Raw genomic sequence first — 7,787 nt, 5'->3', positions numbered from 1 at the left:
TGGAAGGCTGAGATAAAATGCATACAGAACAATATTAAGGATAAAAATATTAGAAAGGCCGTACAACGGTGTGGCTTCGATGCACCGAACACAACTACAAGAGCCAACACAAGACCACACAGAATGCTGCTCCGATCTGCCGTTCGCAACTACAAGAAGATTCCGGTAGTGTCGCTCCGACAGCGTACGTACGGATACAGACAAGCATATAAAATAACGACAAGCATAATATGATATTGTCTTAATAGTAAATTCAATTCAGGGGCACTTTTACTAAGAAATACAATATTGTGTCCTAAAAATTCAAAATTCAGATGGAAATCGATATTATGAAAACAGTAAATTACAGTGTATATAAGTAAATGGAAAATTGCCAAAGAATGCATACGGTACCACATCAGGGTCAAGTAAATTAACGAATATCATACAATAGTGTCGCTCCCAGTTACCATACGCTCCTACGAGGACATTCCAGTCGTGTTTCTGCAGAAGCGTAGGTACGCATGCAGACAACGTTATAATATAAACACAAAATTAACAAGATAATGTCATACACATAAGCTCAACTAATTCAGATGACATTTTTACTAGAAAATACAAACTTCAAAGCTAAAAACTGTAAATTTCGAAAACAAAACTAATATATCATAATAGCTATTTACAGTTGGTACAGATACTTAGAAAACAGGAGGAAATATGCATACGGTACAATACAAGGTCAAAGAAATTAACAATGACCATCCAACACTATCGGCCCCATCTAACGGACGCTACTACTTGACCACTCCAGCCGCGATGCTCCGGAAGCGTTGATACGCATAAAGAAAATTCTATAAAATAACAATGAATTTAACCAAATACTATTATAAAAGATCACTTTACTAACTCGATGACACTTGACCTAAAAATACAATAGTGTAATCAAAAAGTTGGATGTTTTGAAAAAAATGGGAATTATCAAAACCGGTAATTGCAGTATGTATAAATACATGAAAAACTGGGGAAAAATGACAACGGTACATATTTAAGTTTAACCAAATTTACGAGGACATACCAGTATGCCTCGCGGATGTGCCATAAGCACTGCACGAACATTGCAGGTGTGTCGCCACGGAAGCGTAGGTACCCATTCATACAGTCATATAATATCAAATTAGTTCTAACAAAATAATGTCATATAAGTATATTCAACTAATTCCATAGTCGTTTCTCCTAAAGTAATACAATTCCTGAAATTATAGGATAGAACTTTTAAATAAAGTCGACAATATCATACCAGTAAATTACAGTATGTACAGATAAATAGTACTATACTACTGATAAATGCATGCAGTACAATATCAAGTTTAATGGAATCAACCAAGACCATACAGTAATGTCGCTCCTGTCTTCCAAACGCACTCACCGGTCAGCACCAGTCGTGTCGCTTCGGCGCCACAGGTACGTATAGGGATAATTGTATAAAATGTCAAAAACCATAAGAGAATATTGTAATAAATGTAACCTCAAGTAATTCCATACACACTTGTCCTAAAAAATACAGTCTTCGAAGTTAAAGTCTGGAAGTTATGAAACAAATCGAAAATATCGTAAAAGTAATTTGCAGTATGTGTTAATAAAATGCATAAAATGCATACGGCATAAAGACCTGGTTAAGAAATTAACGAGGACCATCCAGTAGTGTCGTTCCGATCTGTTGAACGGAACTGCAAAGTAACTCCAGCAGTGTAGTATCGGAAGCGTAGGTACGTATACAGACAATCACATGAGATATCAATATGTGTAACAAAATAATGTCATCAGCATATACTGATCTAATTCTAAAGACACTTTTACTAGGGAATACAATTTTATAAACTAAAAATTGATTCTTACGAAAAAAATCGGAAATATCGTTACAATAGTTAACATTACGTAGAAATAAATAGAAAACAGCAAAATGATGCATACGGTACAATATCAAGGTTGAAGGAGTTAACGTAGATCATACCCTAGTTTCGCTCCGATCTACCGAACCGAAATACAGGATCACTCCAGCCGTGTCGCTCCGACAGCGTAGGTACATATTCAGACAATGATATAAAATAGCAATATTTTTCTCAAGATAATGTCATAAACGCACACTCAACTAATTTTAAAGGCACTTATAATAAGACATACAATTTTCTGTTTATATCAATTGAAAATTTCGTAAAAGAACGAAAATATAATATCAGTAAATTACAATATTTACAATTAAAAAGAAAACTGTAACAGAATGTATATGGTACAAAACCAAGGTTAAGGAATTAACTGAAACCATACAGTTGTGACGCTTCGACGTGCCGTATACAACTACAAAACCTCGACAGTCGTCTGGTTGGTCGATTCTGGCTGGGTTGGTATATATACAGACAATATTGTAAAATGACAACAAGCTTAACAAAATACTGTAATAAATGTAAGCACAACTAATTCAAAAGAAACTTTTACAGTGAAATAAAATTTTTTAAAATAAATATTTTGAATCATGTAATATATCGAAAATATCATAAAACTAAATTACAGTATGTATAAAATTATACAATGAAACCATACACCGAGGGCATTTACTTTTCGCGAACCTAACCCGCTGTATCGATGGCATAACTACGAGTTCAGTGATACAAATTAGTATAAATTTTAGTGACGGGCACTTTAATTGCATGTATGAACAAGAAGATCGAGTGTCAAACCGATCACGAACGTTACCACCTTCTGTGAGAGACGAACGGCTATGTCAATATCTTCATCTAACCTGTGATAGCATAAGTATAATCAGGTATTCCCGGCGTAAATCTGTTGAGCAATATTGGAAATAGACACCTCAATTCACTGTTTGAATATGAAAGTAGAGCGAAAACCCGTTTGAGATCGTTACGAATTGGCATGAAGTCAAAAGTTTTACCGAAGGTCTTACCTTCAGCGCACCTCAACGGCTCCATCGAGAGGATAAGTTCGTGCTCAGGGAACGAAATTGGCATTCATTTCAGTGAGGGTTACCATAACTTCTTTTACGAATTAGAAGATCGAGTGTCAAGCCGTTCGCGAACTTTACTACCTCCTTTGAGGATCGAACGGTTACGTCAATAGCTTCACCGGATATACGATTCCGACAATCAAATGAGGGATTCCGGAAGTAAATTTGCTGTACAGTATTCACGTTAGGCGTCCTGATTCTCGGTATACGTATTAAAGTACTCAGTCATACTTATGCAGTACGTTACCTATTTCAATAGAGTCAAACCATTTCTCGAAGGCGTTACCTTCGGAGCTGCTAACCCGCCGTATCGAGAGTTTAACTTTGTATACTGTTGATCAAATTGCAATACATTTTTATGACGGGCACAGGAACTTCATGTATGCATGAGAGTATTGAGTGTCAAACGTTTGAAGAACGTTACCGCGCTCTTTGAGGTTTGACTGTCGCAGTCAATAGATACAAATATCCTGTTATTCCGAGTATCAAACCAGGTACTCCTGGAGTAAATCCGCTGAAGAGTATTGGCAATAGACTCCATAATTCACGGTTTCAATATTAAAATAGAGCGACACACAGTTTGAGAGCGATACCAATTGCTATAATGTCAAATGTCTTACAGGAGACATTACCGTTCGAAAAGCTAACACACGGTAACGGGAGAATCACATCGAGTTTTGTGAATCTCCGTAGGATACATTATAGTGATGGCATCTTACTTTCATGCAAACATTAGAAGGTCGATGGTCAAACCTTTCGAGACAGTTACCACATTCCATGATATTAGAACAGCTAACTCAATGGCTTCACACATCCATTGTTTCCAAGAGTCATGCGTGTTATTTCTGGAGTAAATCCGCTGAACAGTATTGGCAATAGGCACCTTAATTCACGGTATGAATGTTAAAGTAGAGAGTCATACAGACGGCGAACATTACCAATTCGTATAAAGTCATTCTTTTTACCGAGTACCTTACCATCCGAGAACCTATCACACTGTAGCGTATGTCTCACATATTTTTCATGGAAATAAGTTAGTGCACATTTTAGCTGACCGACACAACATTTTTGTATATATATCAACATCGACATTCAATGCTTTCGTTGCCACCTTCCATGAGCGTCGCATTGCTAAGTCAGTAGCTTCACCCACCCTGTGCTTGCGAGAGCCAAACCACGTACTGCTGGAGTAAATACGCCGAATCATGTTAGCAATAGACGCCTTAATTCACGGATTCAATATTAAAGCAGACCGTCAAAACGGTGTAGAACGTTACCTATTGTCATACAGTCAATGATTTTGCAGATAGCCCTAATTTCGGAGACGCAAACCCGCCGTATCGAGAGTAGAACTTCGTGTTGACAGATACAAATGAGTATACATTTTAGTGACGGGCGCCTTAACTTCACAAATGAATAAGATGCTCGATTGTCAACCGGCTCGAGAACCTGTACATGTTCCTTGAGTGTCGGACGGCTCAGACAATAGCATCACATATCCTGTGATTTCGAGAGTCAAACTTGGTATTCTGGGAGTAAATCTGCTTAACAGTATAATCAATAGAAACATTAATTCACGGTATGAATATTGAAGTAGAGGGTTGACCCGCTCGAGAACGTTACCAATTGGTATAACGTCATACTCTTTACCGAAGACCTTACAATCCGAGAACCAAACCCGCTGTATCGAGAGGATAACCTTGTTTTCAGCGATACAAATAACTATGCATTTTAGTGAGGAGCACCTTAATTTCATGTATGTCTAACAAGATCGAGCGTCAAACCATTGGAGAGAGTTACCAATTTTTATAGAGTCAAACACTTCACCGAAGGACTTATCGTTACGAGAAACTGTCCAGCTGTTTCAGAGAGTGTATCCTCCTGATCTGAGAAACAATTAGGTACACATTTTAGTGACGGTCAACATAGGTTCATGTGTGAAGTAAAAGATCGAGTGTCAATTCTTTCGAGAACGTTAATCACCTACTTTGAAGGACGATCCGCTAAGTCAGTAGCATCACCTGCCCTGTGATTACGAGAGTCAAACCAGATTCTCCGAGAGTAAATGCGCTCTGCAGTATAGGCAATAGACACCTCAGTTCACGGTTTGAGTATTAACACTATTCCTAGCGACATTTCACGTATACCTATTCTTACCGCGGCTGGTAAAATGAGCGGTCTATCACAACTTGCATTTTTGAACATTGAATGCAGACAAATAGCCAGTTTACCAGTATAAAAATATATTTTCTCTTATCAAACAGTACATTATCTACATATTATTCTTTCTCGTTGTATTTTTCCAAATGGGCTTCTCAATTGACCATTTTCCGCATACGAACTTCTTACATTTTATACAGATTTTGTTCGTCTTATTATGGTTACAATACCTTATCTGACATGTTTTCCGTTCACGGGAACCTGTATTTGAACATGCGATTTGTTATAGTTGATTTTCATTCCCGAGCTCTTGTTGGTATTCGATGGCAAGTTCTTCTGCGAATTGGAATAGAAATTCCTGTCTTGCAATTTCTCCTCCCGAAGTTTCTTTATATAACACCAATGCATTTATCCCGGCTAAATCCAAGATATTAAAAAATACTTGGAAAGGCCATATCCGAGATTTAGATTTTACCGAATAATTTCTGGCCATTTGATCGGTCACATCTACGCCAAATCTGGTGCTATTATACAATTGAATCGTCTCCGGTGTCGGTTGTCATTTTCTTCAACTTGTATGGAGTTGTGCGTTGAACTGAAAATTTGATCTTTCATTGTTGGTTTGGCTTTGTAAATTGTCAACATACAGTTATTTCAGCGACAGAGTTTGATTAAGAAAAGTGCCATGTCGTCGTTTTTCAGTTTTGCCAGTCTTGGTGGCTCTTTTCTATTTGCTCCAATTGTCGCAACAATTGTAGTTTTTTTTGCTAAAAGTTATGTTGCTAAAGGTTGGCTTGTAAAAACGTAGTCTGTGGTTATATTTTTTCCACATCCAGCATACGGTTCTGCTAATTTAACAGTGACAAACTCTCCAGGAAGAACTGAGGGTCCTCTACTTTCATCTTTTCCCAAATATGGAAATCCGTTTATTACATATTTGCAACGTACATCGTATACTAACCAAAATTTTAGTCCAAATTTGTCCGGTTCATTGGGGATGTAATGAGTGAATCCACACCTTGCATTCGTTGGAAACAATTGTTCGCCAATTGGAATATATCGACCTGGTTTATAGCAATTTTGACTGTTGTAAATAAACTTGTACCATGCTTCGGAAATCATAGCGATTTTATCGGTTTGTAACCGTTCGTTTCGTTGATTTCTCTCATCAAATCGAATAAATCTCATAATCTCCGTAAAGTTATGTCTACTCATAGTACTTGAGAAAAAATGCGGGCCCCACTTTCTATTCCATAGAAGTGATATATCTATATCCTTATCCTCAAATGCGCCGCGTGGATACATAGTTGCAAAAAATGCATATAACTATGCAGTAGACTGTTCCCATTTATATCTCAACAATCTAAATGCCTCTGCCTCTGTGCACTTTCTCATATGTTCTATTATATTCTAATAAATTATCAGAGAAAATGCCGTCCTAACATCGCCTTTCATAGTATTATATTTACTGTACCCAGTCGGGCCTGATGTTTCCCTAAAAATGTGACAAGGTGCTCTTCCAAGATTAGGCCCTATTTTTGCTTCCTGCCAAATAGTTCCGACCATCGCAATTTCACTTGCCTGTTCCATATTCTCACTATCAGAGCTAACTAAAAATCTCCTTCTCTTTCGTCGTATACGTACGTTCGAAATATTCTCTTCGTTCTCATCGGTGTTCGAATCGGTTTCAAATGGATCATAATTTTCCGTAGTGTCATTTTCCATATCCGGAATTCCCTGATCATCTTCAGAACATTCTGCATCGATATCATTAATACTCGCTAATAATGCATTCGCACTCCGCAAACGTCTTTATATTTTGGGGTAAATATTTAACGGAGGAAATAAAAACTAAAATATGAAAATGTATATCAAAGTAGATGAAAAAATGAATAAAAGATAAAATGTGAAACTTACTGTGACGTATTATTAGTCTTGCTCACTACTCTGAAAATTGCACTTATAACACGTTACGATATAAAATATAACAAAATAATAATAAAAGACTGCCAAGTATGCTCTTTGAGACTTTCACATTTCGATTCACTCTGTTCGAGTAGCAAGAGTATACTGATTTGAATTCGTGAGAGGACGTCTATACATTACCTTCAGTTATATGTTTATTTATTTTACGCCATAGTAGAGAAGATGGCGTCAGATCATTCGAGGATCTGGAGCGTATCAGATATCAATCAAGCAAGTAAACAACGCTATCCCGATAGTCGAGCGAGAACAGTAAACACTTGGAAATGCCGTAAACCATTTTCTGGAAGGCATTTCTCGGATATAATCGTGACACAACTACATTACCTTTCGTTTCTAACGACTTTATAGTTTGGGCATTGAGTCTTAGAGAGAAACGATTGCAAAGATGCAAAAATTATACTACCGGTCAAATGACCGGTCATGGTACGTTAGACAGGCTACAAATATTTCTCAGAAAATAAGCAATACAAAAAATAAGTGCATATTGAAAAATGTATCATACATATATATGAGGAAAGGTCGTAAAGTTTAAAGGCGATTCACTTTCGTTGAATGTATGAAATTCCAATTGAATATTTAGAAACGGTCACTTGACCGGTCCTGGTAGGAATAGTGATAAAGCTGGCCGTCAAGCGGATGTACA

At 37.1% G+C, this 7,787-nt stretch overlaps 1 pseudogene; it reads right to left on the bottom strand.

Annotated features, from left to right (window-relative positions):
* Positions 1-5,932: 5,932 nt before the first annotated feature.
* On the bottom strand, positions 5,933-7,566 carry LOC143220630 (uncharacterized; annotated as a pseudogene).
* Positions 7,567-7,787: the final 221 nt, after the last annotated feature.

This window comes from Lasioglossum baleicum, unplaced genomic scaffold (genome assembly GCF_051020765.1).
Source record: "Lasioglossum baleicum unplaced genomic scaffold, iyLasBale1 scaffold1326, whole genome shotgun sequence".
NCBI classification, from domain to species: Eukaryota; Metazoa; Arthropoda; class Insecta; order Hymenoptera; family Halictidae; genus Lasioglossum; species Lasioglossum baleicum.
Note: the sequence above shows the minus strand (reverse complement) of the source record. Positions and strands in the feature narration are given on the sequence as shown.